Below are 17,419 nucleotides of genomic sequence, written 5' to 3'. Positions count from 1 at the left end.
GTATCCAATCCTACGGCGTTGTGGTAGGTCATTAACTTCACCGTTATGATCACAGATAGCTACTTAACCTAGCAAGGGTGAACCATAAATAACAGCAAATGTGCGGATTTTTTCAATGGCCCGGGCTACTACCACCACTGTCGCTGTTTTGTCCAACTTAAATTAGTTGTAATTTTAACACTAGCTGCATTTCAATCGTAGCTGACCATTAGGCTACGTCATGTTGAGGTTGAGTCGCTTTGCCAATGTTCATTTTCATTTTCAACTGTCACAATCATTACGAAGTAGCAGATTGTTGAAACCAATTATTCCTTGTAACCATTAATACCATAAAGAACTACACTGAACCTCGGAATCTAGGCTGTAGATTCAGCTTTAGGCCAATGTTATCAAACTATGGATATTTGTAATTAATTTTAAAAAGAGTATCAAAACGGAGCCTAAATATTTGGGCAAACTAGTACTTAAAAAAAAAAGATTTACTTCGACTTTAACAGAACCGTTGCAATACCAAACAGGTATCTTGCCTACAAAATAGAAGCGTTAACTCAGTCGAGATGGAATAGTTTCTGAATGCAATGCGATCAATTTGCCCCTCTCATAAACGTTGTAACAAAGATGAGCATAAAATCCTCCACGAGGAATGCACACATTTAAAACAGCCAATAGACATATGGACTTAGATCATCAGGGAGAGAGAGCACTCTTCATGTTGCCAACAATTCCAAAATAAACGGACAAGCTCAGAACTACAATGTAGGTTGGTTGTAGGCTACGGGTGAACCCTCTGCCTATTCCAAGAAAAGCGTTTAAACTACATCAGGTCAACTGGAAAATGTGCCACATGTTTTAAAACCCTATCAGTGTTTCCAACAAAACACCGGCTACTAGCAGGAAAAACTCACCCGCTTCAACGCATTCATTGAGTAGGCTACACCAGTTTCTTTCTTGTCCCTATTAACTCTCCGCCATCTTCAACACTGTGTTTGTTTAAATGGGAAACACTCCCAAAGCGCAAGAAGCCAGCTTGCAAAAGAGCAATAAGGGCTTCTGGGTAGAGTAGTTGTCTTCCTCCTCTTTCATAATTAAGACGTATGGATCTTTCTGAACATGGACTACACGTAGACTAGAAATAAGTATATAGATGAGACGGGCAGCAATACCGATGCTATTATTAGGGGAAATACATCAACATGCATTTATTTATAGCTCACCAAAGTAGCCCATGGAGATTTATGTGAGCGTGGACGTTGTGACGTGCTATTCTCCATTAGCAAAAAAAGTGACAGTCCCTAGAGGGAATCTCTTTAATTTAATTATTTTCTAAATATAGCCATAATTCTGATGCCTCAAATACTGATATTGACAAATGAAGTGTTTAGGTCTGCAATTGTAACATAAGCCTACATATTCTTCTGAGATTGTATGATGCACATTTTTCAACATTATCTGTTACACTCAAATCATTGCTGGTTCCCAAGTATGCATTTTCAAAGAGTCATAGGCTAAGTGGGTTTAGTTTACCTTTTATATAATCATCTCCAAAAGATGAACAAAAATACAAAATCAACAGAATTCAAATTGAGCAGTAACATGGAGAAGGATAAATAGGCATGAAACAAAATGTGTGCTTCCTCAGCCTCCTTACAATTGCACAGTGACTGGCAGTCAAGCTCAAGTATGCACTCACACACAACCCTCAGACTTTCATACATGTTATCCGTCTGTTCACTAACACAAGAACAGGCCAATATCCATATGCCACATGGGGAATGGGGAACAGCGGTGTTCAGGGTACAATTTGCAATTGTGTAGCAAACACTATGAAGTGCAATCGCCCTATGGGAGACTGACGGGACTAAGGAGGCCCAACTGCCCTCCGGAGAAGAGTCACGGAAGATAGTGCCGAATCTGTCTCCATGGTGATCTCTCAGGCACACCAGTGTAGAATTTCAACTGTTGGGAAGGGAGTCAGGGCTAAAGATGGATGGGGGGGGGATATATACTGGAAAAAATACCCCACCTGAAATACAGTGTGGCGATGCATCTTTGATGTTACCTTCAAAGGGGTGTTGTTGAAAAAATCTGTGAAGTTCATAGCCTCAACTGTGTCCCAAGTTTCAAGCACACAGAGATGTATGCAGTCCAGCCACTTTTATACCGATTTTAACTTCTAAAATACCTATTTGCTTCAGGCAGTTGATATGCATATTTAAGCTCATGAACTCAAAACACAAATGGAAGTATTATTTGTCACTTGAGAACGACAGATGTATTAGTCTTAACAGAGAAAGGTTGATATGGATCCTTTCCTATAAAATTATGTTGCTGGAGTTCACTTGTATTTGATAAACAGCATTCAACTGAGATGATGTGTTTATAACAAAGATCACCACAGCCATAAAGCTAACACTGCTATCATGAATCATCTGTTTGCCTGGTTGGGTGCTTGTGTGTTAAAGAGTGAGCCTCAATTACATTCCACAGAGTCCTTAAGGGGGGCCCATGGTCCTCTGTTTGTGCCCCCTCCCCCACAACACACCACAAACTGACCTCCCCCTCTGTCAGTGAGTGTGAGACGCTACATCCCAACCCCCTTCCCACTCTGCCTTTCCAGTATGAAAGGACAGGAGATAACAGTTTGTAAGGACAGGAGATAGCCCCTAATAATTCATGTATTTTCAGATTGCTTTACCTGCAACAACCAATCTGGTGCCTCTGCTCCTCACCCCTCGATTTCCCCCACTTCATTTGAATTGCACTCAGGTTCAAGGCTTTAGGATCATGATGAAGACAAACAGATATATATTCCAGTTTGGGCCAAGATGATACCAGTATCACGATACTCGTTAGTGTCATGCAAAGGAAACAAAACATGAAGCAGATTTAACTTCTTTTGGAAAAAAACCCTAATGTTGGAAACAATCATCATTATGTTGTCATCCAGAGTCACATTTATTTATTTTCCAAGCTATAGCACACAACATTTTACATACAGCATGTTTTTAAAGGACCAAAGAGTTTGGTTTGAAATGCTGGTATCGTCACAGCCCTAATTACAGTACATGTACACAATTTATTAATTAAATTATACCACGAATTGTGAAATGCATAGATAAAGCAATCACACATGAAAAGGGCAGAGAATGTTCAATATTTAATTAATTGGTTATTTTCAATAGGAAGAGTGAGTTAACAGTAGAAAAAAGAGAGAGCGATAGAGAGAGCGAGAGAGCGAGAGCAAGAGCAAGAGACAGACAGAACCAATTTGAGAAGTGTCTTTTTATCCACCTGATATAGAGGTAGTCATATAAACATTTCAGAATGATAGGTGTTTGATGGTTTGCTCTAGAGCCCTCGTCAGTGAAACTCAAACACAAGTATTTAATCATTGCCAAGTTAATGATTGCTGAGCGTATCTCATGAATCCCTCTCACCCCCCCCCCCCCCCTTAAAAGATTTAGATGCACTACTGTTCCACTGGATGTCATAAGGTGAATGCACCAATTTGTAAGTCGCTCTGGATAAGAGCGTCTGCTAAATGACTTAAATGTAAATGTAATGAGTCGCCTACATAACAACAGAACACTCACCTGACATTTTACTGTGTGGGTTTCCTTTTTTTTCATTCTCCTTCTTTCAAAAACCTTTTACTTCAGTGAGAATACAGTAAGTCTGCTTTTAGGCTTCATCACTGCATGAAATAAAACTACAGAAGTAATGAAAACACTTACAAGTCTGAAATACAAGTATATTAATTAAACAAGGAGACACACATCCAGTGTAGATTAAGTGGGAAATGATCCCTATATGATCAATATTTCCTTAAATATATGCCAAGATTTTCCATAGAGAACTCTTCAACTGAATTATCACTGGAGAAAAGTTTGAGAAGCATCCATGTCAAATTTCCCCACATAGAACCTTTTCCCATGAACTACATATGGATGAAGTCAGATATTTCTCATTTCAGATCTGTAGATGGCTTATACTAGTCCTGCACAGCGCTTCTATTGCATGGGATTAGGCCGTGTATAATATTTTATATAGAGCAAAGGTGATGACCATGTATCTACACCCCTGACCTGCGTCTATATAGAGACACAGTGGATCATGGCCATCATATTGTGAGTTCTTCTTCTAGCACGGGGAAAGGGGGATTTGAATGCTGCAATAGCCCTGGGCTTTCTTTCTTGACAGTTCAGAGAAAGCGGCTTTTATAGTTAACTCCGCATGCACTTCTTGTCACCTGGACAATTTATCTCAAATTGATAACTGCTTTTAGAGGGTGAGCCATTCCTCTGTAGTTATGGGAATGATATCCAATAGGGTTGGATTGGTGAGATGTAGATTGTAGATTGGTAAAGAAGGCTACATACAGTGTGATTCGAAGAAAAAAACATGCACTCGTCAACCAGTGCTCTTCAATGATCAATAGTATACCTTAATAACTGATAATGTTCCTCATTTTCCTTAAGAGCATTGAATGTTTTTTCTGTCCTTTACACAAGAAAGCTTTTCCCAGGCATTATGCGATTGTTGTGATTTATTAATGCAGCAAGGGGTCCATAGCAAAACTGTCAAAATACAGTATCTAATATGAGGCAAGCTGGAGGGTGACATCTAGTGGAGTGCTTTCTAACAGACACGTAGCCATATACCATTATAGTAGTGGTACGCGGTCAGCTGTTTGTTCACCTGCCTACAGTTGCTAATAACCCATCTGCAACCGCACGACTATAGGCAATGTGATAAAGTGAAAATCTGAGGCTGGCATCGGACCCGTTAATAATATGGAAAATGCGTTGTCGTCAGAAACTGCGGAAAGATTTTTTCACAGGTATGCAGAATGTTTTAGATATGTTTCTGTTTGTAATTTCTGACATTTTGGTAGGCTATTTATTTCTTAACTTGTCTATAATAAGATACAGTCAGTTTATCTCCTGCCATTATGTTGCCATAGAAGACTAAATTAACCCTTGCTCACCAAAATAATGTCATAAATCGATAGAATGAATCCTTCAATCTTGTTGACATCGGTCAAATTCTGTCATATTTGCTTCTTTCACGGAGCAAAGAAGTTTACCACCCAATATGTTTCTGATAAAATGTCAGTTCACCTTGGATGCATATTTGACGTGGTGGTCTCAGATTATAGCCTATGATGCTGATGAATATACCCCTACAGATGGTATCTAACTGTGCATTTGTATTCTCTCAAGATGCTAAAGAAATACATAATATTTCTCCACTCCTGTTCCCCAGTCAAAATGTAGGGAGAGCTGGGACGAAAGTAACAAGGGGCAAAAGTAACACGGTGATTTTTTCAGAAAACACAAAAGCTAGAATGACATAGTGAAGTCACCATGTTCCTAATGTGGAGGATGACCTCCCTGCAGAAAACAGACCAGACTGACCATGTTTCGCAAAGTTATTATCAACCAAAAGTGTTTTTGAGTGATGTATGTCAAACAAAACAGGGTGTTTTTCGGTTGTAAAGTTGCATTAGAGAAGAAGAGGTAAAGAGAGAGGCCCAACTCTCTCTTTACCTCTACACCTCTTGACCCACCAAGCAAAGAGTTTTTGTATGGATGTCAATGAGTGTCGATTTTGGTCAATAAAAAAATGTATGGCTTATTTGCTACATGAGGTTTATTTGATTGAATAGAAGTTTCCTAATGCTTAGGTTGTTACGAGAGTATACTGACATCCTGCAACAACAACAACAACAAAAACTTTATATCGGAGTTGTCTTGAGATGGTTATGTATATTCATGGCTTGAGGCTAGTAGTATAGCATCTCTCAATTGAATACAGGCGGTTGCTGTCAACAACCCTCATCGAATATCCCAAAAAGTATTCAAATCATGAGATATATCCACCAATCCAAAGAAAGGATAGGCAGGAGCTAGATCGCCCGCAGTGCCACTTTGTGGACAACGACTCCCATTGTCAGGGAGGAGAGACAAGTATCGTGTCTGTATATCGATACTCTTTGGTTGCGTTTAGTTGTTGAAGTTTCCAAACATATGTAATTTTCTAAACCCATCTAGTGACTAAATGACAGCACAAGTTTCAAATATCATGCTAACTAGTATTGGGTGTTAGCCTAGGATAAGTTACAGGAGAGATTGGTGGGACGAAAGTAACCAAATGTAAAATGATGAACTTTTAAGCATTGTCTACTCTAGTTCATAGTGCTTTTATAACGTTAGAAAAGTATCAACAAGTGACTGAGTGTTTGAAAATTATATATGACATCGTTAGAATTATGCCTTGGATCAGTTTCTCACAAACTTTTATCAACAGGTTAGTGGTTAAAAATATATATCTTTATGATTCTGGTCGTCAATTACCTTATGTCAATCCATGGAAATGTGATGAGCATGATGAGTTTGCCGTTTGTTATCTGTTATATCAAGACACAAGGAGCGCGCATGACAAGGATAACATTGTCAAATTTATTTATAAAGCAGATGTCACAAAGTCCTGTACAGAAACCCGGCCTTAAACCCCAAACAGCAAGCAATGCAGATGTAGAAGCACGGTGGCTAGGAAAAACTCCCTAGAAAGGCAGGAACCTAGGAAAAAACCTAGAGAGGAACTTGGCTCTGAAGGGTGGCCAGTCCTCTTCTGGCTGTGCCGGGTGGAGATTATAGGAGTACATGGTCATTTAAGGCCAGACTGATATTCAAGATGTTCAAACATCCAGCAGGGTCAAATAATAATCACAGTGGTTGTAGAGGGTGCAACAGGTCAGTACCTCAAGAGTAAATGTCATTTTGGTTTTCATAGCCAAGCATTCAGAGGTCGAGACAGCAGGTAAAGAGAGAGAGTTGAAAACAGCAGGATAGATATTGTGCACTTCTCACCAGCTGTTACTTCCGTCCCAAGGCTGTGTATAGGCAGGTGCAAAATTAACATTGCGGTAAATCTCTTCTATTTATTTAAACTCATAGTAGAGGACATGTATAAGATATTTGTCATAAAATATGGTGTCTCTAGCTCTATCGATCTCTGAGTAATTAGGGGAAAAATAGTTACTTTCATCCCAGTTCTCCCCGATGACAAGCATACTCATAACATGATGCAGCCACCACCATGCTTAAAAATAATTCAAATAAAATTTTATTGGTCACATACACATATTTAGCAGATGTTATTGCGGGTGTAGCGAAATGTTTGTGAAGAACTGTCCTCAGTGATGTGTTTTATTGGATTTTCCCCAAACATAACGCTTTGTATTCAGGACAAAAAGTTAATTTCATTGACACATTTTTGGCGTATTACTTTAGTGCCTTATTGCAAACCAGATGCATGTTTTGGAATATTTTTATTCTGTACAAGCATCCTTATTTTCACTCTGTCATTTATGTTAGTATTGCGGAGTAACTACAATCTTGTTGATCCATTCTTAGTTATCGCCTATCACAGCCATTAAACTCTGTAACTGTTTTAAAATCACCCTGAGTATGTCCCTTCCTCAACGGCAGCTGAGTTAGGAAGGGCGCCTGTATTTTTGTAGTGCCTGGGTGTATTGATACACCATCCAAAATGTAATTAAAAACTAACTCCATGCTCAAAGGGATATTCAATGGCTGCTTTTTTAAAAACCAATCTACCAATAGGTGCCCATCTTTGCGAACCTTTGGCAAACGTCCCTGGTCTTTGTGATTGAATCTTTGCTTGAAATTCACTGCTGGAGTAGACATTTAAAAATCATGTTAAACACTATTATTGCACACAGAGTCCATGCAACTTATGTGACTTGTTAAGCACTTTTTTATTCCTCAACTTATTTAGGCTTGCCATAACAAAAGTGTTGAATACTTATTGACTCAAGACATTTCAGTTTTACATTTTGTATTTGTTTGTAAAAATGTATCAAAACATAATTCCACTTCGACATTATGGGGTATTGTGTGTAGATCAGTGACACACAATCTCAATTTAATACATTTTAAATGCAGGCTGTAACACAACAAAATGTGGCAAAAGTCAAGGATTGTGAATACTTTCTGAAGGCACTGTACCTATTGAAGAAAATTCATGTCAAGGATGCATCTCACACACACACACACACACACACACACACACACACACACACACACACACACACACACACACACACACACACACACACACACACACACACACACACACACGCACACACACACACACTTGACATTTACATTTTAGCAGGTACTCTTATCCAGACTTACAGAAGTGATTGCATACAACTCTGTAGTTCTACATACTGGTCCCCTGTGGGAAATGAACCCACAACCCACTCAATGCTGCTGTTCTGTTATACATTGTGAATTCGGAAAGAGTGGGACATCATAAACACTGGGACAGCTTAATCCTGATGCATTTATTTCTTGGTCTGACAAGAGAAAATCTCAACTATTGTCACTAAGCCCTTGCAGAGAAACCACATAATCAAAATCACATCACTTCATTGGTATGACATCATAGCGGTGGGCAGAGCAATATTCCAACAGGTTGCTCACCCCCCAAAGTACATGGTAAGATCAGTGACATAGCTTTTTTTCTGTTTTAATGTTAAGGTTATAAAGCCATGTCATAAATAATGCACAGTGCCACATTGTGATTGTAACGTGCGTTGTTTGAAGGAGACCAAGGCGCAGAATAATTTGTTTTCATCATATTTATTAAATGAGAACCAGCAGCAAAATAACAAAGTGAAACCAAAACGACCGTACCGTTCCGTAGGCTACAAGAGCTGTACAAAAACAAGATCCCACAACATAGGTGGGGAAAAAGGCTACCTAAGTATGATTCCCAATCAGACAGCGATAGACAGCTGCCTCTGGTTGGAAACCACACTTGGCCAAACACAAAGAAATAGAAAACATAGAATGCCCACCCCACATCACACCGTGACCTCACCAAATAGAGAAATGAAACGGCTCTCTAAGGTCAGGGCGTGACAGTGATGTAAATGTGCATACTATGTACTGGTTACTCAAAATACATGAAAAAGTTGCCAATTTTATATTTACATTTTATAATTTTGTCATTTTTTTAGTTGTCCTGCTTTCCCAACCATAGCTACAGTAGCTAAAGTAGGACAACATGAAGTAGATACATTGGGACAGTGTTATAGGCTTTTCCAATGGAGGTAAGAGATCCTGTACGTTGGTTAGGCAAGGCTCTGGTTCTTGAAGTACTATATCTTGTAAAATGTTTTTATTGTGGTACTGTTATTAGTATTGATATTTGAGTGAATTCAGAAGTGGGACACTTTTTTCATTGCTGTCTTCTGTAACTTCTTCCGGCATCTATCCTATATATAAAAACCCCACCTCTTTCAGGAATACCTAGGATAGGATAAAGTAATCCTTCTCACCCCCCCCCCCTTAAAAGATTTAGATGCACTATTGTAAAGTGGCTGTTCCACTGGATGTCTTAAGGTGAACGCACCAATTTGTAAGTCGCTCTGGATAAGAGCGTCTGCTGAATGACTTAAATGTAAATGTAAATCTATCCAAAATATTAGCCAACACATTATACATGTCTGAAATCCTCACTGTTTTCTATTCACACAAAATGTAATTGTCATTAGGGTACAATTAGAACTACACTACCGGTCAAATGTTTTAGAACACCTACTCATTCAAGGGTTTTTCTTTAATTTTACAAATTTCTACATTGTAGAATAATAGTGAAGACATCAAAACTATGAAATAACACATATGGAATCATGTAGTAACCAGAAATATGTGTTCAACAAATCAAAATATATTTTACATTTGAGATTCTTCAAATTGCCACCCTTTGCACACTCTTGGCATTCTCTCAACCAGCTTCATGAGGTAGTCACCTGGAATACAATTACTAAGTTAATTTGTGGAATTTCTTTCCTTCTTAATGTGTTTGAGCCAATCAGTTGTGTTGTGACAAGGTTGGGGGGGTATACAGAAGATAGCCCTATTTGGTAAAAGACCAAGTCCATATTATGTCAAGAACAGCTCAAATAAGCAAAGAGAAACAACAGTCCATCATTACTTTATGACATGAGGTCAGTCACTAAGAACATTTTCAAAAACGTTTAAAGTTTCTTCAAGTGCAGTCGCAAAAACCATCAAGCGCTACAATGAAACTGGCTCTCATGAGGACCGCCACAGGAATGGAAGACTCAGAGTTACCTTTGCTGCAGAGGATAAGTTCATTACAGTTACCAGCCTCAGAAATTGCATTCCAAATAAATGCTTCACAGAGTTCAAGTAACAGACACATCTCAACATCAACTGTTCAGAGGAGACTGTGTGAATCAGGCCTTCATGGTCAATTTGCTGCAAAGAAACCACTACTAAAGGACACCACAATAATAAGAAGAGACTTGCTTGGGCCAAGAAACACGAGCAATGAACATTAGACCGGTGTAAATCTGTTCTTTGGTCTGGAGTCCAAATAGGAGATTTTTGGTTCCAATCACCATGTCTTTGTGTGTGTGGGTGAACGGATGATCTCCGCACGTGTATTTCCCACTGTAAAGAATGGAGGAGGAGGTGTTATGGTTCGGGGATGCTTTGCTGGTGACACTGTCTGTGATTTATTTAGAATTCCAGGCACACTTAACCAGCATGGTTACCACAGCATTCTGCAGCGATACACCATCTCATCTGGTTTAGGCTTAGTGGGACTGTCATTTGTTATTCTACAATGTGGAAAATAGTAAAAATTAAGAAAAAACCTTGAATGAGTTGGTGTTCTTAAACTTTTGACCGGTAGTGTATAATAATGGTGTCCCAGTTTCTCTAACCTGCTGTCCCAGTCTACCAAATGTGAACTGAAAACATGGGTTTGACTCAGCGTACACAAATGTGTCATCTGTGAATATATCAACATGTTGTTTTTATGATTAGGAAACATGTTAAGGATTTCAGAAATGTATCTTGTGTTGGCTAATATGTTGCATAGATTTCGAAAGAGGTTACAGAAGCTGGAAATGCAAAAAGTGGCCCACTTAAACCGAATTCACCCTACTATTTGTTCAACTGCCTTTATATACCTTTTCAACTGCCTTTAGACACTTTATATTTGAAAGTCATACTTGACATAGCATATAAGCATTTTACTGCATCTTTTATACCTGATGTAAACTGTACTTGACAAAAAATAATTGATACATATTTAATACAGACTTTTAAATATTCAATTAGTCATTTCATCATGTTCAACGTGATATTGGCATCAGTAACTGAGTTGTTAGGCTTCAGCATGGTTCACTTCGGCTGGCGAACCGAGCGAGAGTGCTCGCATGAAAATACCTTAGCTTGAAAAACGATTTAAAAAACGGCAATAGTGCTGCTTGTCCATTTTAAGACGCTGTAGCCAGTATACACGTCCAAAAATAGACTGAATTAATCTATGATAACTAAATAAATATTTAATTGATTTTTACGTTTTTGCCGAGGAGATTTTAGTCGCGCAATTTTATATCGAACTAACATGTTTGGTTCAGTATTTATCAATGAAAAAAGACGAGTCGTCTCTCGTTAAAGAGGAAGGCTTGCGCTACGGGGGCGAGCACATGCGCAGATCAAATACACCATTAAACTGTTTAAATGTCCTAATAATTCGAAAGATCGATTAAAACACCTGGTTTTCTAAGCAACCTATGCTTACTTCGATTTTGACTTAAGGCCAATTAAGATAAGCAGATCACGGTGTTTACATAACCATGGCCTACAGCCATCAACAGTTTAATATCGAATTATTAGTGTGCATGTGAAATCTAGCTCAGACAGCCCATAGCATAGTGCAGATCTAGCGCCCATGAACTATCGGTTGCCTAGACTAGTTCAAATCCTATTCAAATGTTGGTCGAATAGTGGTCATAGCCCAGTCTAATTTCAAGTGAGACTTTTGGTGAGTATTTTTCTCATATCGCCAGCGATACTTATGAAAAGCTTTTTCAGCAGTTTAATTATTCTCATAACTGGCCAAGTAAGATTTCAGTTAATTATTTTGCACCTGGCAATTAGCCTACTGCTAACGTTACCAGTTGAACTAATTAGCTTGGCCTAGTGTGGCTAGATATCCACGTGTGTGTATATATATATATATATATTCAGCAAAAAAAGAAACGTCCTCTCACTGTCAACTGCGTTTATTTTCAGCAAACTTAACATGTGTAAATATTTGTATGAACATAAGATTCAACAACAGAGACATAAACTGAACAAGTTCCATAGACATGTGACTAACAGAAATTGAATAATGTGTCCCTGAACAAGGGGGGGTCAAAAGTAAGTCAGTATCTGGTGTGGCCACCAGCTGCATTAAGTACTGCAGTGCATCTCCTCCTCATGGACTGCACCAGATTTGCCAGTTCTTGCTGTGAGATGTTACCCGACTCTTCCACCAAGGCACCTGCAAGTTCCCAGATATTTTCAGACTTGCTCAATGGGATTGAGATCAGGGCTCTTCGCTGGCCATGGCAGAACACAACATTTCTGTCTTGCAGGAAATCACGCACAGAACGAGCAGTATGGCTGGTAGTATTGTCATGCTGGAGGGTCATGTCATGATGAGCCTGCAAGAAGGGTACCACATGAGGGAGGAGGATGTCTTCCCTGTAACGCACAGAGTTGAAATTGCCTGCAATGACAACAAGCTCAGTCTGATGATACTGTGACACACCGCCCCAGACCATGACGGACCCTCCACCTCCAAATCGATCCCGCTCCAGAGTACAGGCCTCTGTGTAACGGTCATTCCTTTGACGATAAACGTGAATCCGACCATCACCCATGGTTAGACAAAACCGCGACTCATCAGTGAAGAGCACTTTTTGCTAGTCCTGTCTGGTCCAGCAACGGTGGGTTTGTGCCCATAGGTGACGTTGTTGCCGGTGATGTCTGGTGAGTCCAGCCTCTCTCAGCCTATTGTAGGCAGTCTGAGCACTGATGGAGAGATTGTGCGTTTCTGGTGTAACTCGGGCAGTTGTTGCCATCCTGTACCTGTCCTGCAAGTGTGATTTTCGGATGTACTGATCCTGTGCAGGTGTTGTTACACATGGTCTGCCACTGTGAGCATGATCAGCTGTCCGTGTAGCGCTGTCTTAGGCATCTCACAGTACGGACATTAAAATCTATTGCCCTGGCCACATCTGCAGTCCTCATGCCTCCTTGCAGCATGCCTAAGGCACGTTCACGCAGATGAGCAGGGACCCTTGGCATCTTTCTTTTGGTGTTTTCTAGAGTCAGTAGAAAGGCCTCTTTAGTGTCCTAAGTTTTCATAACCGTGATCTTATTGTCTACCGTCTGCAAGCTGTTAGTGTCTTAACGACCGTTCCACAGGTGCATGTTCATTAATTGTTTATGGTTAATTGAAGCATGGGAAACAGTGTTTAAACCCTTTACGATGAAGATCTGTGAAGTTATTTGGATTTTTACGAATTATCTTTGAAAGACAGGGTCCTAAAAAAGGGACTTTTCTTTTTGCTGATTTTATATACAGTCCCAGTCAAAAGATTGGACACACCTACTCATTCAAGGGTTTTTCTTTATTTTGTACTATTTTCTACATTGTAGAATAATAGTGAAGACATCAAAACTATGAAATGAGACATATAGGATCAGGTAGTAACCAAAAATGTGTTAAACAAATCTAATTATATTTTATATTCTTCAAAGTAGCCACCCTTTGCCTTGATGACAGCTGTGCACACTCTTCATTCTCTCAACCAGCTTCACCTGGAATGCTTTTACAACAGTCTTGAAGGAGTACCCCCATATGCTGAGCACTTGTTGGCTGCTTTTCTTTCACTCTGCGGTCCAACTCATCCCAAACCATCTCAATTGGGTTGAGGTCGGGTGATTGTGGAGGCCAGGTCATCTGATGCAGCACTCCATCCCTCTCCTCTTGGTCAAATAGCCCTTACACAGCCTGTAGATGTGTTGGGTCTTTGTCCTGTTGAAAAACAAATGATAGTCCCACTAAGCACAAACCAGATGGGATGGCGCATCACTGCAGTAAATAATTATCTGTTCTTAGTTGGCTTGCCTAGTTAAATAAAGGTTAAATAAAAAAGTTGTGGTTTCTTTGCAGCAATTCGACCGTGAAGGCCTGATTCACGCAGTCTCCTCTGAACAGTTGATGTTGAGATGTGTCTGTTACTTGAACTCTGTGAATCATTTATTTGGGATGCAATCTGAGGTGCAGTTAACTCTAATGAAATGATCCTCTGCAGCAGAGGTAACGCTGGGTCTTCCTTTCCTCATTAGAGCCAGTTTCATCATAGTTCTTGATGGTTTTTGCGACTGCACTTGAAGAAACCTGAAAAGTTCTTGAAATTTTCCACATTGACTGACCTTCCTGTCTAAGTAATGATGGATTTTCGGTTTCTCTTTGTTAATTTGAGCTGTTCTTGCCTTAATATGGACTTGGTCTTTTACCAAATAAGGCTTTCTTCTGTATTCCACCCCTACCTTGTCACAACTCAACTGATTGGCTGAAATATGTTAAGAAGGAAAGAAATTACACTGTTTTGCTTTGAACAAACACACCTGTTAATTGAAATGTATTCCAGGTGACTACCTCATGAAGCTGGTTGAGAGAATGCAAAGACTTGAATAATTTCATATGAAATATATTTTGGTTTGTTGAACACTTTTGTTTGGTTACTACATGATTCCATATTTGTTATTTAATAGTTTTGATGTCTTCACTATTATTCTACAATATAGAAAATAGTACAAATTAAGAAAAAACCCTTGAAGTAGTAGGTGTGTCCAAACTTTTGACTTATAATATATATATACAGCTGACTAAATTGTTAATAGCCTTTGTCGTTTCAAAGAAGTAGGACTTTTAATGGAAATGCATTTTTCTGTTGCAACTCGCTAAGAGGTCAGGGAGGGGTGACATCATGCAATGCCCTTTCACATTTGGCTCCACAAGAGGTCACTGTTCTCTTTCAGGTTCGGCAGAACTACAGCTCTTGGCTACACCTATTAATATATATATATATATACACTGCTCAAAAAATAAAGAGAACACTAAAATAACACATCCTAGATCTGAATGAATGAAATATTCTTATTAAATACTTTTTTCTTTACATAGTTGAATGTGCTGACAACAAAATCACACAAATTATCAATGGAAATCAAATTTATCAACCCATGGAGGTCTGGATTTGGAGTCACACTCAAAATCAAAGTGGAAAACCATACTACAGTTGGATCCAACTTTGATTTAATGTCCTTAAAACAAGTCAAAATGAGTCTCAGTAGTGTGTGTGGCCTCCACGTGCCTGTATGACCTCCCTACAACGCCTGGGCATGCTCCTGACAGTCTGTGGTGCAACGTGGCGTTGGTGGATGGAGCGAGACATGATGGCCCAGATGTGCTCAATTGGATTCAGGTCTGGAGAACGGGCGGGCCAGTCTATAGCATCAATGCCTTCATCTTGCAGGAACTGCTGACACATTCCAGCCACATGAGGTCTAGCATTGTCGTGCATTAGGAGGAACCCAGGGCCAACCGCACCAGCATATGGTCTCACAAGGGGTCTGAGGATCTCATCTCGGTACCTAATGGCAGTCAGGCTACCTCTGGCGAGCACATGGAGGGCTGTGCGGCCCCCCAAAGAAATGCCACCCCACACCATGACTGACCCACCGCCAAACCGGTCATGCTGGAGGATGTTGCAGGCAGCAGAACGTTTTCCACGGCATCTCCAGACTGTCACGTCTGTCACATGTGCTCAGTGTGAACCTGCTTTCATCTGTGAAGAGCACAGGGCGCCAGTGGCGAATTTGCCAATCTTGGTGTTCTCTGGCAAATGCCAAACGTCCTGCACGGTGTTGGGCTGTAAGCACAACCCCCACCTGTGGATGTCGGGCCCTCATACCACCCTCATGGAGTCTGTTTCTGACCGTTTGAGCAGACACATGCACATTTGTGGCCTGCTGGAGGTCATTTTGCAGGGCTCTGGCAGTGCTCCTCCTGCTCCTCCTTGCACAAAGGCGGAGGTAGCGGTCCTGCTGCTGGGTTGTTGCCCTCCTACGGCCTCCTCCACGTCCCCTGATGTACTGGCCTGTCTCCTGGTAGCGCCTCCATGCTCTGGACACTACACTGACAGACACAGCAAACCTTCTTGCCACAGCTCGCATTGATGTTCCATCCTGGATGAGCTGCACTACCTGAGCCACTTGTGTGGGTTGTAGACTCTGTCTCATGCTACCACTAGAGTGAACGCACCGCCAGCATTCAAAAGTGACCAAAACATCAGCCAGGAAGCATAGGAACATAGAAGTGGTCTGTGGTCACCACCTGCAGAACCACTCCTTTATTGGGGGTGTCTTGCTAATTGCCTATAATTTCCACCTGTTGTCTGTTCCATTTGCACAACAGCATGTGGACATTTATTGTCAGTCAGTGTTGCTTCCTAAGTGGACAGTTTGATTTCACAGAAGTGTGATTGACTTGGAGTTACATTGTGTTGTTTAAGTGTTCCCTTTATTTTTTTGAGCAGTGTGTGTATATATATATATATATATCACAGCCAGATGTGATACATCTGATACACATTATATATATATAATATGTTTTTACAGTCCATGGTCTACAAGGTGCCAACAATGAACAATGGAGCTGTCTATTCAGGCAAAAGGGACGAGGCAAAATGTCTCACGGTGAATAAACAGGTACCCTGTGTAGTTTTAACAAATGCAATGTGCCATTCAGTGTACCGATGAGGGCAAAAATGAAATGTTATCGGCACAGGGACCTAGGCACTACTGTACATTGTCAAACTGCAGAGAGGAATACCCTACATTTAAAAATTTCATTTGATTTCTCCTTTCTGCTATAGGCTCCCGAGTGACACAGCGGTCTAAGGCATTGCATCACTACAGTCCCTGGTTTGAATCCCAGCTGTATCACATCTGGCTGTGATTGGGAGGTCCATAGGGCAGTTTACAATTGGCCCAGCGTCGTCTGGGTTTGGCCGGAGTAGGCTGACATTGTAAATAAGAATTTGTTCTTAAGTGACTTGCCTAGTTAGATAAAGGTAAAGAAAAAAAATAGGCCACAGTTTAGTTTGTTTCTTTAAAGAAAATGTCCCTTAGGAAAGCAGACAAATCACAATTATAGTATTGTGTTAGTGAGGTAATAACATTGGAGTATTGGCCTACTGTACAGGTTTGAAAACCTGATTAGTCAGACTTGCCAAAGAAACATAATTGGTAAATACCCATAGCATCACATAAAAAGTTCCTGCAATTATGTATTTATTTTATTAGATAAAATCATCACTTATCTGTTCATAAAAAGTATATGTTTATGTGACCACTTTAGAATGAGATGGCGCATAAGAACTTGGTGTTAACTTCTGTCTCCAAAATAGTAAGTCATCTACATTTTTTTTCTCTGTTTGCAC

At 40.1% G+C, this 17,419-nt stretch overlaps 1 protein-coding gene across 3 annotated transcripts in view; it reads right to left on the bottom strand.

Moving 5' to 3' along the window:
* Window positions 1-1,085, bottom strand: part of LOC115143358 (nuclear receptor coactivator 3-like) — a 33,948-nt gene extending 32,863 nt beyond the window's left edge. For 2 of the 3 annotated variants that reach the window (XM_029683683.2, XM_029683682.2), the window contains exon 1: window positions 906-1,084. The gene's annotated coding sequence lies outside the window, so the exon portion shown is untranslated. Of the gene's footprint in view, window positions 1-905 lie in introns of all 3 variants that reach the window. The other variant, XM_029683684.2, reaches the window with a different exon arrangement.
* Between the last annotated feature and the right edge of the window lie 16,334 nt (window positions 1,086-17,419).

The sequence above is a fragment of the Oncorhynchus nerka genome, linkage group LG15 (assembly GCF_034236695.1).
Source record: "Oncorhynchus nerka isolate Pitt River linkage group LG15, Oner_Uvic_2.0, whole genome shotgun sequence".
NCBI lineage: Eukaryota > Metazoa > Chordata > Actinopteri > Salmoniformes > Salmonidae > Oncorhynchus > Oncorhynchus nerka.
Note: the sequence above shows the minus strand (reverse complement) of the source record. Positions and strands in the feature narration are given on the sequence as shown.